Source organism: Puntigrus tetrazona, chromosome 18, assembly GCF_018831695.1.
Source record: "Puntigrus tetrazona isolate hp1 chromosome 18, ASM1883169v1, whole genome shotgun sequence".
NCBI classification, from domain to species: Eukaryota; Metazoa; Chordata; class Actinopteri; order Cypriniformes; family Cyprinidae; genus Puntigrus; species Puntigrus tetrazona.
Window position 1 is genome coordinate 24,895,138 of NC_056716.1, and position 18,607 is coordinate 24,913,744.

The following is an 18,607-nucleotide window of genomic DNA, read 5'->3' on the forward strand; positions in this document are numbered from 1 at the left end:
TGGTCAACTTAAAATTTATATAAAAACATCTGATATATGCTGATCTCTATTGGCCGGTCTTCCTGTGAGCGTGACTAAGCCTCTGCAGATGATCCAGAACACAGCAGCATGTCTAGTCTTCAATCAGTCAAAGAGGACCAACGTCACACCTCCCCTGATTTACTCCACAGTCGCTGCCAGAATCAAATTTAAAGCTTTGACAGTAGTTTTTAAAGCTGCCACTGGAACTGCGCACCCTTACCTCAGTTGCGGTCACTGAATGAGTGGTATCTTGCTGGGCCTTCACAATGAGGCACCAAGTAACTTTACAAAATCTTCACCCTCACTGATCCTCTCTGATAGAATGAACTGCCAAACTCTATCTGCTGAGACAGTCACAATTTTCAAAAAGCATCTGAAGACAGGTCTCTCCGCAAGCACTTAAACTACCAGCCGCTAACCTAAAAGTAAGACACTTTTTTTGCATTTCCATGCTGCTGTAGGTTGTTTACTAAACCAGCTTTCTATTAAACATGGCATTGTATGTTAGAAATATTACTGATTTTGTCATTAATTCCTGACCTCTATTGTAAATTATGTTGGATTAATGCATAAATGTAAGCAATTTTAAATGCACAGGGTCATTAAAATAAAATAAAATAAAATAAAATAAAATAAAATAAAATAAAATAAAATAAAATAAAAAAATAAAATAAAATAAAATTAAATTAAATTAAATTAAATTAAAATCTGACATATCTAATATATGCCATAAAAGTATTTCAATGACCATGATGTAACCGTGATTCACTGTATGGCTTTCTTCCACATGATTCAGGAATTATTTTCTTCATTAAAACCACTGTTATTGAGGGGAGAAAATTAAAATAATAAATATGATGCCAGTGTTAATGGTGTGTGTGTGTTTCTGGGGTGAATGAAAGTTATTATTTACAATATATTAAACATATTTAAGCCATCTTGCAGCTTCCTTGGAAGTTTGCTGAGGTACTCAGGGTAAGAATGACTAATAATGTCATGATATTTATACTATAATACAATATAGTTTAAAAAGATTTGACAGACCCCTTGCAATTACAGCACAGAACACTAGGTGTCTTAGGACCCCGGAGTTAAGAAACACTGTTTTAATCAAGTAATAAAATGAAAGTAGGAAACTCCATATTAACTCATCTAAATTAAATCACTGTTCTGATTAAACAATCATTAATGTAATTTGTAGGGCTACCTGTTTCATTGCTGCACATACCCATACGGCTATTGCTTTTGTTCCACCAAAACCAGACAGTTTGTCTTTTTTCTCACCTCTATCACACGCAAAAATACACACACAGTCTCTCTTACACTTTCAGCCTCTCCCTTTCTCACCTCTCACTTGCTTCCATGCACTTTCCTCAATGTCTCAGCAACCTTCCTCTCACCCCATGATCCTTGCTGAAGCTCCGTCTCTCGCTTCATGTCATGTCTCATCTCAGGGGAATTTAGGGTTTTGTGCAGAGGAACAGCATCTGCTGGGGGACCGACGAGGTAAAGGAGAATTCCTGGCCTTGAGCATCAGCACTCCACTGGAAACTGCACCCTCTCCTCCATAACAAGAGAGATATGTTTATTTTCATGACCTTTATTGGCAGCCTTCTCGTCAATCCAGTGTGCCGTCGCTCGGTGGTTTGCCATAATTACTTTTGCAGATAGAGGTGAGAAGGGGTGCAGTCGCATCATACGAGGCACTCTCGCTGGTCAGGTGTCTGCATTTTTCAGCATACAGATTTGAATGTCAGTGTAAGGTTAGGCCAAATGACTTCAAACAGTGTTTCCTCTGAGATGGCTCGATTTGTAGAATAAACGCATTAAGCAAATACGCTCCAAAGAAATGAAAGGGAAAATATTTTAACCGTGCCAAAATGAGATAAAGAATCATTTCAACCAAAAATGTCATCAGTTCTGACATTATTTAAAATAACCCTCATGCCATTCCGTAGTATTTATTTTTAAAATACTGCTCTATTTATTTTTCTTTCCAATATTTCTGCTCGCCTTAGTTTTGGGAACAATTTTCAATATTATACAACTATGACTTTTGCCTCAATAAACGAGTTATGATTAATTGGAGTTAGATTAAGGTAAAAAGTAATATATTTATAGTTGTATATATAGTTAAAATGTATAGTATAGTTCAAATCTATTAACATGTCTACTGACAGATTATTACTGATTTTAAAATTATAATTACACTTTATTTGGTGTACTACTTTTGCACTGTGCACATTTCTTAATATTAAGTCTAAAATGTGTTTTAATGTCACTTTAAGTGATCTTTGAATAATATCTGTCTTTAAATGCAAAATATTCAAATTGTACATGCAGTATAATTGCATATAGTATAGTATACTGGTTTAGTTTACTAAAAGTATTGCAGGGCATTTTATTGAGTACATAAATATGAAAATGTATTTGTAGTAGTAAATGCATTTGTAGTATACTGTAGTACACCTAGCATGAAATAAATGTATTCAAATACATTTAAGTATATTTGTTTTACCCTAGGGTGGTCATGCAGAATAAGGCATTCGTATAAGCTTAATGAGTAATAAACAACCACACGAAACGTTTTCAATAGTTGTTAGTCACTAGTAAAATCACCTCTCAAAATAAATATATTGTCTGTGCAGCAGGATGGACGTCACTAGCATCATTCGGTTTTTATAATCAAATGTCACATTCTCAAACCTGTGCCAAATTTGAATTCTGACTCATAGCCAAGACATTTTTCAAGTGAATAATGACTTAAATTTGATTTAGTTCCTTACACAAAGCTGTCATATGGCTTAAGATGTCCTGAAATACAACAAGAATTGTATGGACCGTATTTATGGTTGTTTTCTTAGTCATTTTTTAGTTTTTTTTCTGGGTTCCATTCTGGTTTGGAACAACATGATGACAGAATCATTATTTTGAACAATTCCTAACGGGAATTTCTTGCCATATGCAAACAGAAAGTTTACTGTAGCAGTTGTATACATAATGCTGCTACACCATATTTGAGAATGCAGCAGTTAGTTAGTTCTTAAAACCGAACATTTAAGCACGCCAGAGCCGATTTGTGAATTGGCAATTATGTTAAATACCTGCCTGTCAAAAGATTCACTGAACTGTGAAACACACTTTTAATTGTGACCTGAAAAAATGCTTAGGCAATTCTCTTCACAAGGTGAAAAAAAAAAGAAAATTGAAAATAAATGCATAACAAGACAAAAAAAAAAGAGTGAAAACGCAGCAGCACAACACAACAACATAGGGACCTGCTTTCTCTCCATCAGCACAGCAACAAGCCTTGGGGTGCAGCTCTCGCAACAAAGAACAAGAGTCTCTCTCTCACTCTTCTGAAGAATACGATTTTCTCTCCTTCTTCTCCCTACCCTTGTACCCCGCTCAAATTCTGCCCAAATCCCCTGCTCTGGGATCTACATTCGGCACGCCACAAACCGTACTCCCTGATGTCTCAAAACATAAGTGTGTCTCAACATCACTCTTTTTGCTTTTAATTTTCCAAGGAATGCTAGTGCCATTTCACGCCTCTCTCCCTTCTCCCTACACGCCTAAAGCCAATACCTAGTGCCTGTGTGTCTGAGAAACTGCCTCTACAGCTCCAAGTGAGAAAAAAGAAGCTCTGGTGGATTTTCGAATGCTGTCTGCCAATGAGATCTTTTGATCAAGTGCCAGGTGATGACAGATGATCTGCATTAATCTCGCTCTTGCTCTGACTCTTTCCAAGCAGAGGGCAGTGAGGAAGGCTCGTCGGTTTGAAAAGTGAAATGACGCCACGTGGGATTTCTTTGTTTCTTATTTTCTCCGCTGTCTCCTGTCTTCTCCGTGCCTCATTGTTTGAGAGAAACTCGATGACATCAGCAGAGCTAAGTCAAACTCGCTGCAAAACAACAGGCGAAGGGAACGAGGTCAGACAAAGCTCTTGTTAGGATGTTTGTGCTAAAACTGGCCTATAGTGGGATGGAGGTTGTTTAAGCGAGGGCCTACGCTGCTGCGCGAGAGTTGAAGGAGCAACGTTTGGATCCTCGCGTTGCATTACATTAAACCTTGCAAAATGCTAAACAATGTAATCATTTATGAGAGCGGAGCTGCTCTGGCTTGACTTCACAAGCACCCCATCGATAAAACACTAAAACAAATTTGCTTATTAACTTTTATCCAAGTTTTAATTGTGCAGACAGACACCCTGCGGCTTCTCAAATTACCCAAAGAGGAAAGCAAACTTCATGGCAGACTGTTAGCTATAATACTTTCAAGCCGATTTGTACACTCTGCACAAAAACAGATTGGTATGCAGCTACTGTAATTCTTAAAAAAAATAATACTGTCAATATTTTTTAGAAATTTTCTGATTTGTCAAAAATGTTGTTGTCAGTGGTGAGGGAGGGCAATAGGCTAGTAGATACAATTAACTGGTAGAAATTTGTCAAAAAAAAGTGACATTTTTGATTATTTGCATGCATTCATTAGCATTGCAGTTTAAAACAACATGCCACATTTTTTTTTTGAAAATAGGCTCATTTTCCAACTCCTCTATATTTAAATAGTAGAATTTTACTGTTTTTGAATCCATTCAGCTAATCTCCGGGTCTGGTGGTAGCACTTTTTAGCTGTAGCTTAGCATTGATTATTGAATATGATTAGACCATCAGAATCTCACTCAAAAATGACCAAAGAGTTTTAATATTTACAATTTGACTCTTCTGTAGTTACATTGTGTACTACAGAACTACACTCAATACTCTTGGTATAGATCCTTGTAAAAAATTTCTTTTCAGTCTTAAGCAAAAGCAAGCAGCTAAAAAAAGAAAACACACGCGTAACAATATATTGGATCCAGTCAGCTCTTAAAGTGACAGCAGTCTAATATTCCTGTGATAAGAATAACAAAATTTCTATTATATACAAATTTTGTATACAATAAAGAACTTATTTAAAGCAAAAACAACTATATTGTCATATATTTAATTACATTTAATTAATTGATATAAAATGGTCATATTGCCCACCTGTAATCAATAGTATGGAAGCTTGTTTTCTTCACAGGATTAAAAATAATGAAGGTAACTTTTTATTTCACAATTCTGCAATTTTGAGTTTATATTAATTAAATTGTACTTTTTACTTTTTTTTAAATATTTTTTTACTTTTTTTATTCTTAATTGTGAGATACAGTATAAAATCAGAATTTAGAGATTTATTCCATGACAGAAACAAAGACAGAATTTTAAGTTTATATCTCACAATTAAAACTTTTTTTTTCTCACAATTTGGAAGAAGAAAAGCTAAACTGTGCAATAAAAAGCTCCAAATTACCTTTTTTATATCATGGCAGAAACAAGCTTTCATACAATGGGGTACAAAACAACGCCGAATGAACAAAAACACTGAGATTCTTCAAAATATCTTACAAAAGAAAGTCAAGTTCGGCTCGATGAGGGTAAGTAAATGATTTTTTTGTGAACTATCCTGTGAACACATTCAGTGGCATGTAGAAAATCATCTCTGCTTAAGACAAAAATAAAAACACAACAACATATATTATCGTCTGAGCTGCATAGAGAGGAAATGGCAGAAGAGAAAATGTCTGTCTTCCATCAGTCCCAAATTAGCCTGAGGGTGCAAGCGCTCGGTCTGACACATGCAGACACACGTTCATGTTTCAAACAGGCCCTGTCAGGGCAGACTGACCCCTCGGCAGATGGTGCGTATCACATGTATCACCTCAGAATCATCAGCATGAGAGTTGTCACTATTAAACAGACCCAGACCCCTTGCCCTCGTCTCAAAATCCAGGTGTGAGGGTGACTAGACAGGAGCATCATTTCTGCAGTGTCACGGCCTTAACTTTATACAGTTCTCCTTTCTAGAAGATTTGGTTCTGCACACAGCACACGGATATTATGCCGATTTCTCTCAGCACCTCCAGTCACAGCTAACAGCTGCTGATGAACGAGAAGCGACGGCTTGTGATGGCGCTTCTCCATTAGAAAAACATAACCAGCTGTTATTTCGAAAGGGGACGGTGGCTTATTACCGTGATTTCCAGCGGGAGTAGCTCTCCTGTTTGGCTGATTATTTTGCGTGGCGGAGATTCTGCAAGGGAGGTACGTGTTTTGTGTTGCTGACAGATAACAGCCTTTTGCTTTCACCAAGGTCTAGGGATAAAGGACTAAATATTTCATCCAGGAAATTATTATATCCGGTAAACTCTGAGAAAAGCCATCAGCAAGCCAGTTTTACGCTGGCAAAAAGAAGCATATTGTTTCAGATGACGCTCAATGCTAAATTTGTCAGTTTGCGATTTTGTGAGGGTAAATGTTACTCTGCAAGACCATTAAAGGAATAGATCACCCAAAAATGAAAATGTCATCATCTACTCGCCCCCGTGTTGTTCAAAAGGGCAGAAGGCAAGATTTTCTGTGAATAATAACACTCTATGAATAACATTTAATTTGGGAGCTTTCATTTCATTCAAACCAGTAGTCCAAGCATTGTGCTGAATGTCTGCTTTTGTGTTTAAAAAAAAACACATGATTTTGAAAGCTGGAGAGGATAAGATGATTAATTTTACACAGTTTGTGACAAGTGAACTCTTTCTGCAATCTTGCCACCTTTTTTGTGTACAAGCTTTTTCCATACACTACTTTGGACCCATTTAATTTAAGGTAGTTGATGAGTTTAGCTATTGTGCAGGGTATTTGGGTAGTAGAATATGGTCATGCAGAATATATGCTTTAATAAACAGCCAATATGTTAATAATAAACATGCTACTGTAATAAGCAAATAGTTAACTGGTCCCCATACTAAAGTGTTACAGAATTTTAAGGAATTGTTTAACCATTTTTGTCTGTTCACTGAAAGTCAAAAGAGTCCAAAACAGCATAAAATGTATAAAAAAACACTCTGACGCATTCTTCAAAACATCTCTTTTTATATCTTGCATCTCTATGTTTGCTAGTCTGGCGAGCTTTCATTGCCGCCTCTGTTCTGTCGTCTTTCTCCCACTGACAATGAACTGAGAACTAGTGGTTACACTTTACCACGCAAAACACCCTTTACTCACCTAAATGAAGCCAAGACCACTTACCTAAGGCAACTGATACTGACTGGTAAACAACTGAAAACAGCATAAAAAAAAAAACGCATCACAGAATTAGACCGGAGGGTCGTTTGTTGGCATTACACAATGATAATTAAGGAGTTTCATTTTACTGGACTTTTTCAAATACACACACACACACACACACACACATATATATATATATATATATATATATATATATATATATATATATATATATATATATATATATATATATATAAAGACTACTACTATAAGAAGAACAGACACAAACAGGCACAAATATGGTCTCTCTGTGAATCCTCAGTTCACTCCAACTTTTAGCTTGAACTTTAGTGTGTGTCAGATTCAAGCACAAAATCTTGAAATGCAGCTGTCATAGTTTTCAACTCTCAATCCATGGATTTCATGTTTTTCAGTATGAGGTAAAGCCTTCAATCACTGAAGACAGTGCGCAGACAGATCTCTCGGCTGACTCTGCTGCTTGTGTAATACCCTGAGCTTTAGTCAAATTTTCACCCCTGCTTCCTGCACTCTTCTGTTTCAGAATCAGAGCACATGGTGGTGGATCGTGCTGTCCTGGATAAGGAACAGCTGTTTGAATGAATCTTTAATGTTCACTCACATCGGTGTTTGCCTCTGCCAGCTGTACATCTGTACCATCGTTCTTCAGTTTCAAGTGCCTATCATTCATTAGCCCACCACAGCTCGATCTCATTTGCTGCCTGCCGTATGCATGTATGCATGTTTTGAAATCTGTCTTTGTTCCCTAAAAGTATAGTGGAATTATGCTTCTTATGAAAATGGACTGTTAATGTCTAGAGGTGTAAAGTCTATTCAAATAGAAGTTTCTTAAGATATTTGAGTCTAGTGTACTTACGTGCATTATGGATTTGCATTTACTTTGTTCCCTTTTTATCGAACACTTGATAGCTAGTATCATGCATTTTATATGTAAAAAAAACCCCAAAAACATTAAAGCTGTATTAATATAATTTATATATATATATATATATATATATATATATATATATATATATATATATATATATATATATATATATATATATATACCACCATGAAACTACTAAGCTGTACAATGACTTTTTATTTCTTTCATTCTTGGTTTTTGATGCCTTTTCTGAACCATGACTGCCACAGGGCCCCTCAAAAGAAAAAAGCAAAACTAACAGTCAGTGCGTTAAACTTAATATTTCATCTTTTAGTTCCCAGCATAAACTAGATTATTTTAGCAACTTCCTTTAAAACGCAGGCTATAACTGCACATTTACTGCTAATGAATTGCTCCGGGTATTGAGCAGTTTACTGCACCGTTGAACTTGATGCAAAGTTTCGAAATAATGCTGTAAGACAAGATCTCACAAAACTGCTTTTATGGAAAACCTAATGGCTGCTATAGATAGAGATTTCTTACTTTAATGCTAATACCTTATCTGGAAACCGCCTGCATATCTGTAGAGTCCACCACTTAACCCGACCGCAGAGTTTATAAAGTGTATCGGAACGAAGAGCCTCTTTTCCCTGCATTTACCTCTCTGTTACCTTTTAGCATAATTACTGCACCATGTTTAATGTCAGCTCAAATACCACGCTAATCAGCATCAAAAAAGAGGTCAGACTGTCTTACAATTGTTGCCAGCATTTGAAAGGATAAAAGCCTGTGCTTGATTCTGCATAACAGCAGATCCTCTGGTCTCTTCTCACCCTTCCTTTTGTAAATCACAATGGCAGATTAAAGCAGGAAGTTTGTGGTGTGATTAACACCAAACGCTGTCTGAACAAGTTTGGTCTCCAATTCGAAATGAAACAGCAAGGACAAAAAACGAAAATTAAACACCAGTTACCTGCTTGCAGGACTCAGATGTGCTTGTAGGAAGGAGCCTTGCGGTTTGAGATGTTGACGATCAGTGGATCCATAGAAAAGGGCTTGTTATCTATATGAAACAAAACAGTAGAGAAGAACATCACTCATTTACTGTTGCTGTGACGAGTGAGTAAGCATGAGCTACCAAATCCTCCTGTTGAGAATTCTATTTCCTGTTCTTTGCTCATTGGAGGAAGCAGCCGTGGGTGCTCTGGAGAATAGTGCATTATGGGATTCCACAGTGCTCAAACACAGAGGAGGCCTAATTGGCTCTCAATGAATGGCCATAACCATATATCACAAACCCCATGCCCAAGCTAACAGCCAGCTGAACTATTGCTGCCGCAGTGCGCTCGCGCTCGCATCCCAACTCATTCGGAGACAAATATTAACACAAACAACATGTTTACACAGGAGAAAGAGATGAACAGCTGCATTCACGAGTCACAGACGCAAAAGCAAATTCGTATTTGAGCACACTCAGACATCTGTACACGCAATCCAATACGAACACAGCGAGGAAAAAACACCCATGGCGGCTCATCGGTTGCTCTCCGGCTGTGAATTCACGCTGCCTGCACAGCAGACGGGTCCTCACGTCATTTTATTAGCACTCAAGGGTAGGGGAAGAGGTGTCTGCAGGGAACACAGCCACTTCGAGAATATAGGATCTGACTAATGCCCTTTTCTTTCTGTTAGTGTGTCTTTGTGTGCTTCAACTTGTGTGTTGTAACCTTTGTAGTGCTTATATACTCGCTAGATTACATCAATACACCCAGAGGATGACAATATTGCTCGTTCACCTAATGGAAATCTTTCAATTCATTTGAAGCATCAACTTCATCCCAGTTGTTTCTGCTAATATGCCTTAGGAGAATGATTCAATCGTTGATATTCATTTTAAAGGCAGAATAAGGATTCACTTTTATTAAAATTCTGTCCATTAAGTAAATAAAAAATTAAGTAAAGAAAAAAACAAACAAAAAAAGTTGGATTATACTGTAACTGGTGACCAATAAAGTCTAAAATAAATAGAATATCTAATACCATCCAATATCCAATATTGTGCATCCTTAATACAGAATTATACATTAATGTGCATGGCATAATGCATGCAATTGGATTAAAAAAAATGCAGAATTATGCAGACTTAATATCTTTGCAAATCTGAAGGCATTGCATATTGTTGTTGAGATGCCTTCTGAATTTGAGACACATTTGAGTGATATTTCTCTAAAACTCCAACTGCTCTCAATTTAATGTCATTGCTATCTATAAGAAATACTTGAGATATTTAAGATTTCTGATTTAAGATTTCCCAGTGGAAAACAAAACAGTGCACTAAACAAGACTCTTAGACACCTACTTTGATTCCAGTATGAATGTTCGTGACATTCTGGTTGCAAAATATCTGATCCTCAAATCAATAAATCAGACGACACTAGACACTTATCTAATTCACCTCTCAAAGATCTCGAATGTGATGTGCACACACAGTCTGTTCCTGCCCTGGTTTCCTTGGAAAAGAAGTCACAGATCAGGGCACAGGAAGAGAGAGCGAGAAGAAAAAAAAGGGGGGAAGAGACAGAAACACTCTTCTCTGACTGGGTCTTCACAAGGAGGAGTGAATCCGTGGAGGGGGAAGAGAGAAAGAATGTCTGCTCATTATTCAGCCTGGCACTCGAGGCCACAGAAAATAGCTCTCTTCATTTTTCTTGTCAAGCTGTGGCTCTGTTAATGGTGTGTTCTCAGTCAGTGGTGAGACAAAAGGGTGGCTTTAGCCGGCACCAGGCATGTAGAGAGTCAGGATAAGCACTACAACCCTTTCCGATGACCACTTGCTCTGTCGGTCGTCGCCCGCTCGCAAAGGACTAGAGATAAAACACCTTAAAGAATGCTGGCCTCCTTTTAAAGGGGCTGCATTCTTCCACTGAAACTAAATGAGCTTCCTGCCTTGGAGACTGTCTTCAATTTTCCCGCTTTTCCTCAGTAAATCTTACCCCAAATTTCTGTGAAAACCTTCAAAGTGGCAGGATCATCTGGGTAATAAGAAGAGCTGAAATAGCCATGTTCTATTAGAGAGTAAGACTGATTTATAAGCATTGCATGTAACTGTGTCCGGTCTTTCCTCCATTTGGCTCATGATTGGTCTAATTCAATGAGCTAATAAGCTGAGCAGCTGTGACTCCACTGTTGGGCTTCATGCGCTGAGATGAAAGTGGACCGGCCATCATTATGCACATATATTACCACACCAGTGACGGGAACTTGTCCATTAGCATGCATGGACAAAAATGTGATGCAAAAATTCCAGTGAGAACTCATGGATTATGCATCTGTATTGACAAAAACATCATGAGATTTCTTTTTTATAATGGATTATGGATCCTACCAACCATATGGACAGCTTATATGCAAAAAGCTGTCTTACAGGGAAAATTTATGAGGTTACACAATCACAACAATCAGGATGACAGCAAATCAAGTCATCTATATTTCTTGAATGAATCCAGGACAACCACAACAGAGTCCAGGGTTACAGGCACATATTGTTAGGCATTCTTAGAGCATCTGTCTTCCGACAGTCTCTAAATCCTGCATTAAGCATTTGACAACACTGCGGTTTGAGAACCTACTCTGCATTCGAATATAACTACTTCCCTGCTACATAGTATGGTAAAAGCAATGTGTAAAATGAATACAGCTTACAAAAAATATCAGACCAAAAACTGGTGAGCTGCCTATGAAGGAACCTCCTAAAATACCATGTTTCCTTCACATAACATAACATTGAACATCATACTTCATGACTGCAATGAAAGAAGTCATTCCAATGGTACACTGCAACTGATAATTAAACGGAGAAATAGAAAAAAAAATACTAAAATGTAAATGAAAGGAATTTTAAAATCCATTATTTCACTCTATTAGGGTAAATAACTGTTAGTTGAGCCACATGCTTGAATCGACCTCCACTGGAATAACTATTCAAATCTATAATGAGCGGTTCTATTAATGTGATCCCTAAATATTCACTTATTAGGTTCAGTGACATTCAGGGTGCTGTTTTAGAATATGACTTCCACTGTATGCACAGGAACCTCACCATGTCTTGTAACAAAGCCCATGTGCCTTTCTACTCTGTAGAAAAAAAAACAACCCATTCATGGCCTTTTGATCTCTATATAAATCTCTATATAACAGATCTCGACAAGAAACCTTACATGCCGTATCCCTACATGCCAATCAGAACAGAAACATACCCAACACGACCTTCAGGGTTTGATCTCAAAAAGAATCCATGCCCATGTTAGTAGAAAAACACAACAACATATGTCAACATATAATAGAGATTGAGGAAGTCCATACAATAGCGACGGCAAGAGTAAATGTGTGCCAGCACTGGGAAATAAGGTCGCAGAGCTGATTGCTGAGAGGCACAGATAACCCTGAGCTGCACGGTCAGAGTTCCTCATTTAAAGTGCTACTGCTGGCTCCGCAGACGAACCAAACTGTGAATAAGAGCACAAGGAGTGAGCGGTTATTTTAAACAATGACGGCTCATCCAGGTAAATGTACAGCACCCTCCTACCAGCTAGGACATATAGCTGAACTTGAGAATGCGATACCGATGTGAAGAGAGTAACACGTTTGTTTAAGACAACAATGTTTTTAGTTTATTATATCAGTAAAATATATTATAACGTAAGACAGTGAATACAAAAGAGCAGGGAGCTGTCCATGGTGCTGATCACTAAGCTGCAATTTACAGTATATCTCATTTACTGAATATGCTCTGAATTAGTCTATTGCTAAGTGATTAATAAAAGACACAGGAAGGCTTTAGAAATGAATGAAATGATGAATACTTGACTTGCATGTAAGTGGATACGAAGAGCCATTCATTTTACACTTAACCACTGAAATTTGTGATTTAAAGGGCTCCGTTCCAAAACATAGTAAGCTGTTGTCTAACACTGGATCATAACCTAGCAATTTGTGAATGGCTCTGTATAGAAAATTCAACACACAATTGATTTTAATAGAGTTATTGGTGAAGTGATACTGTAAGGGGAATAAAAAAGTATGTATAAAAATTGTGTGAAAGAATTCACTAAATTATATTTTATTGGTACTTTTCAGTTTAAAATGAAATTAATCCTATAGTTTTCAACACGTTCCTGGAGCACCAGATCAGAATATTACAATCATTTCTGAAGGACAATGTGACATTGAAGACTGGAGGAATGCCTGCTGAAAATTCAAGAATACATAATAAAACACATTATTTCACCAATGCTGTAAAGGTGTTTTTAATTAAATAAATGCAGTCTTGACAGGCAGTGACTTCTTTCAAATATTGCACAATAAAACAATTTTACAGACAGGTTTTGAACGGTTTACTTATTATCTGCATTTCTCTTCATGCATGCATTATCTTGGGTTTATTTTTTTCACTGAGCATTCTGAGATTATCTTCTCCATGAAAGATGCATGTTATAGAATTTGGCTAAAACAAGCTACCTTAGGAGGAGCATTAAGTCGCTTACCTTTTGGAACAGACTATGCATCAGAAGTGCACCTACCGCATAATGCCTAAAAATGCCTCAGGTTTTGAAAGAGAAAATGTTCTTGATAGTAAATGGCTTCAGGATATTTCCACAGCAGGTTTAAGTACAGTGTAGCCTATTTTTGAAACATACTGCAGTACATGCTTTCAGTTCTCATTCTCATTGCACTGTCTCACAATGAGTTCAAAAAGAGAAAAACTTGTGTGACTTGTTAACAGAACTGTTCTGACCCAATTAACTGTCTTTGTTTGATAAAGCAGCACTGACCTCTGTTTACACACTCATCTTCCCCTGATTTGTTTTCGCACTGTATGGCTTTAATTAGCTTTGGACCTTGCTTCAGGGAATTTGCAAATCCATATGGATATTTGCCCAGTGTGTAGTAAGGACAATATCATCCTATTCATTCTTTTTCGAGAAGCCAGATAGTTTAAATCACTTTGCAATTTTTTTAAGAGCTCTCTGTTTACATTGCCCTAGAGGGAGGCGGTTTTATTATTTTCAGCCGACTAAGAAAAACTGCACCCTTAGAAAAAAAAAACAAAAAAAAACATTCCATAATAATTTGTACAGTATAGTTGCTCATAACATCCATTAAGCTTACAATTTTTACAGCATTTAGTTCTGATATCTGTGTAATTTTCCAATTCCATATTCACGTGGAACTATTCCATGTAAGACGTTTTCATGTACAGACCATTGGAAAACTACAACCAAGATACAACTTTAACTACAGTAAAGTTACTCGAAAATTATTATGGCAACACAACTGGCTATTATGAGTGAACAACCATTCAAAACTGAAAATTAAGACAAATAGATGAGTTTTTTTCCAAACCAAATGTAATAAATGTAGCATTAAATCACTTGCTCGTCAAAATGAGAGTTCAAAAAGTTCCATTGGTGAGCAATTGATTTAATGTTACATTTCTTGAAATCTGTTCCGATGAAGAAACATATTCATTTATATCAAACACAACACACACGCATTCACACACAAATACTAATTAATTAAATAAACAAACAGTCATTCTTCAAGCTGTCTTCTTTTGTTTTACACATAAGAAAGAACATCACACAGGTCTGGAATGACATGAGGTTGAATAAATGACAATACTTACAATTTTCTGGGTGGACTGTGTCTTTAGGAGAGCAATATTGTATCTAAATGTCACAAGAGCTGAACAAATTCTCTTCCACATTTTAGGACTACACACTGAACAGCTGTATAGCCTACAGTACAATATGACTATATATATATATATATATATATAAAAAACAGCAATTTAGCATTTGGTTGCTGTACACTGCTACTTGTCGGAAAAGGTAGCTTGTTACAGGAAAGGTTTCACTATTTTGAAAATATCTGAGATACTGTCACTCTACTGGAAAATGTAGTTATATTAGCAAGGCACTGGTGTTCCTGAATACTGCTTCAGACTAAGCCAAATACTTCTAATAATTATGTTTGTTTTAAGTCTTTTCTGAGTCCCATTTTTCCCGGTTAGCATTTCAGGAACTGCACTGCTGCTTTTATGTCAAAACCAGGACAGAATATCTGCCATACAGTATATAATCAAAACTTTGTTTCATTTCCCATTTTCTTTTCCGCAAACCCTACAGTGGAAGGATGTTTGAAAGATTACAGATGAACAGAGAATCCTTTCTTGTGTCCTCTGCTATTGTTTTAGATAGGAAATAGCATTTTCATGCCTCACTCTTCTTGCTCTCTCTCTCTCTGTGATGGATACCTGTTTTAGCCTGTAGATTTCCTTGTGACAGCATGCTCTCCCACCACTGATGAAACTGAAGGAACTTTCTCAAGCTGTCAGAGATTTCCCTCTATCTCACATAACTGACAGGCAAACCGTCATTACCGACTCTTACTCTCTCTCTCTCTTTCAATTCTCTCGTGTGTGAGAGCGTGCACGCACACACACACACACACAAATACAAAAATCAGAGATATAGGTCTGCTGTCAAATTGGGACTAAGGCTGATTTCTTTTGGAAGGAAGAAAAGAAAAAACGCTTTTACAGAACACTGAACTTTACTAAAGTGTCGTACAAAAGAAAAAGGTGCATAATTTTATCTGCTATCTTCTGAGAACTATTATTTGTCAGCTTCAAACCAAATTGACCCTTTTGTCTCTAACAAAAATATCCCATCCATAAACTCGACATGCGTCCTGACGAGATGTTTTTAAAACAGGCAAGTTAAAATAAATTACCATAACACGTCTTCATTTCGGGTGAAACCGCATCGGTACACAGAATTAGCAAACATGTTCAACTATAATGAAGTCAATAACGTATTCATGTTAGACTGAGGTTGAGGTTAGAGGGTTACGCATGAATTATGAATGATATGAAAAGAGATTCTGGGCACACTGTGGGAATACCATGTGTCTGTTTTATGGATTCTGTTAATAAAGGCTTGCCCACAGACATGCAACATATATAGCAGATCAATAGAATTCTAAGACATGCAGCCAATAAGCAAGTGCCACACAAAGCAAGACAGATAAAGGCAGGCAAAGTCAATATAGCTGTAAATACATCCAGCTGCACTCACTTATATGGCTTATCCCGTGTGCTATTACTGCTGGGGGCTTTCTGCACAAATCAAATTGGCATGCATTTAAGATTGAAAGGGAATTATAAGAGAAGACAAACACTGTGGTTAAAATTCATAATTTGAGAAAAGATATAGGGGGAGTTAAGGCCAACAAGAGCTCACACACAAGTCACAAGCATAACGGCAGACCTGTAGAGAGAGAAGCCATTGATTTTTCACAAAAGTGCCAGTTCATCATTCTGGGAGACACTTGCGATCGATACCACCTTTCATTTGTTTGTGATTTTGGAAGTTTCAAAGCTGGTCGCCATGATAAATCCTCGCCGCACATCTAAAAAATGAGGAATGCCCGGATGAAGAGATAGACAGATGAAAGTATGTAAATCTGGAAGAATTATGTACTTTTGATAGTCTTTGGGTGCATGAAAGCAACTTAGTGTTTGAAAAACTAATCCAAGATTTTAAATATATTTTTATATTTTTTTAATTAGCATTTTTATTCAGCAAAGATGTGTTAAATTGGATAAAAGTGAGAGTGAAGACATTTATAATACCAAAGATTCAATAAAAAAAAGAGTTAAAAAAAATGGATTAAGGTAAAGACTGGAGTACCGGCTGCTGAAAATGCAACTTTGCCCTCAGAGAAATTAATTACATTTTAAAAATAGATTAAAAACGAAAGCATTGTAATAATACTTCACAATATTTGTATTTGTTCTGTTTTTTTTTTTTTATATATAAAATAGATGCAGCCTTGGTGAGCATAAACGACTTAAAATCAATTATAAATGGATGGAAAAGTTACAGTGAAATGAATTTCTTTGAATTTCTGTTCATGTTACTTGCTTGCTTTTGTAACGCATTTCTGCATCCTGCTTGCTACATTAATTCAAATTCAGGAATGTAAAAAGCATTCTCAGTTCAATTCTGACTGGCACACAAGCCTGCTATATACATTCAACCATTGTGATACATTCCATTAACATCAAACAAAACTTGAAACTGTTCTAAAGCACATCCCACAGTGCAGCCAGTGTACAGTCTATTACCTTCAGTGGGCACTTTCATCTGAATCCCGTCTTTAATCATTTCCCAGCATCCTTTGAGCCTTGTGGGAAGTAAAAGAGGGGGATGTATCCAGAAACCCCTCTTTCCCCTTTCTACAGCAAAGAAAGAGACAAACCTATGACCTCGACCCACCACTCCAACTGCTATAAAAAAAAAACCCTCCAGTATCTTGGGTAAAAGCTAATGCAGCTTCAAAGGATGTAGGCAGTATGGAAGACTAAAAGAGACCACAGACTGTGACACCTATCTGAGAGAAACACCGCTTCTGCTGTCTGATTAATCTGGATTTAGATGAATCAACCTTAAAAGGTGGATTTCATCTCGGAATGATAATGGAGAAGCAATTTGATTGTGTGTGTTCTGTGGTATTAAGATAAATCTGGTCAAATCGAATACATTTAATCTGGAATGGACAAAAGCTACATCTAATATTTACTTTTACTGTAATTACACTTCATACCTTTCATGATTTTAAATAACCTCCCAAAAATGTGCATTAGCTCCTGTCTGCTCTGCAATAGGAAAGGCTTGCCTTATCCCTCCTGATCCCTCTCCCCAGGCCTTTAAAATACTATTAATACCTAATGGGCTTCCTCATTAGATGCCCTTCCAAACATGTTCTGGCCATTATGAGCTCCATTTACTGTCGGGCCTCATGCCTGCATGAACAAATGCGAGTTGTCTGCCTTCTCCGGTTCCCTCTGCGCGTAGCAAACATCTAATACGGGCACGAAATGCCCCAGTCGTGAGAGACTTCTTGTTTGAGTGGCTGTTTGTAAGTGTTTGTGTATCTGTAGCCCAACTACTTGTTGTTTCTAGTGTAGAGAACAGAGAAGTCTTCGCATCTATCAATTCTTAGCTCCCCAGGAAAGCTCAGGGAATCCCCTGTAACTGTTACTGTAAGTAAAGAGCAACCAGATACTCTCACAATCCACACCGCTTGGCCTTGAAATACATTAGCAGTACATACAGACACAAAGATATATGGATAAAGGCTCTGTGAAAGGTTTACAAATTGACAAGGCTCTTACTGTACTTGCTTGCTATTGCTTGCTTAGGGTCAAAGGTTTGGAATAATAAAAGATTAAAAACTCTTATGCTCACCAATGCTGAACTGAATATACAGTAAAAAAATATTGTGAAATATTATAGCTAAAAATAACTTTTGTTTCCTGTTAATACTTTTATATGCATTGCATTGGTCAAAAAAGACATTTAAAAGAATCCTGAAAAATATTGTATAATAGTTTTGACAAAATATTAAGCTGAAAAACGTATCAAGCATTAAATAATGAAGTATCGAGCAACAATTGAGCATGTGAAAATGAAGACGGGAGTAATGGCTGCTAAATATTTCGTTTTGCAAGCACATTGCC

General features: G+C 36.9%; 1 protein-coding gene across 2 annotated transcripts in view; it reads right to left on the minus strand.

Moving 5' to 3' along the window:
• Positions 1–18,607, minus strand: part of mgat4c (mgat4 family member C) — a 92,335-nt gene that overhangs the window by 42,538 nt on the left and 31,190 nt on the right. For both annotated transcript variants that reach the window (XM_043263930.1, XM_043263929.1), the window contains exon 2: positions 8,996–9,085. The gene's annotated coding sequence lies outside the window, so the exon portion shown is untranslated. The remainder of the gene's footprint in view (positions 1–8,995; positions 9,086–18,607) is intronic.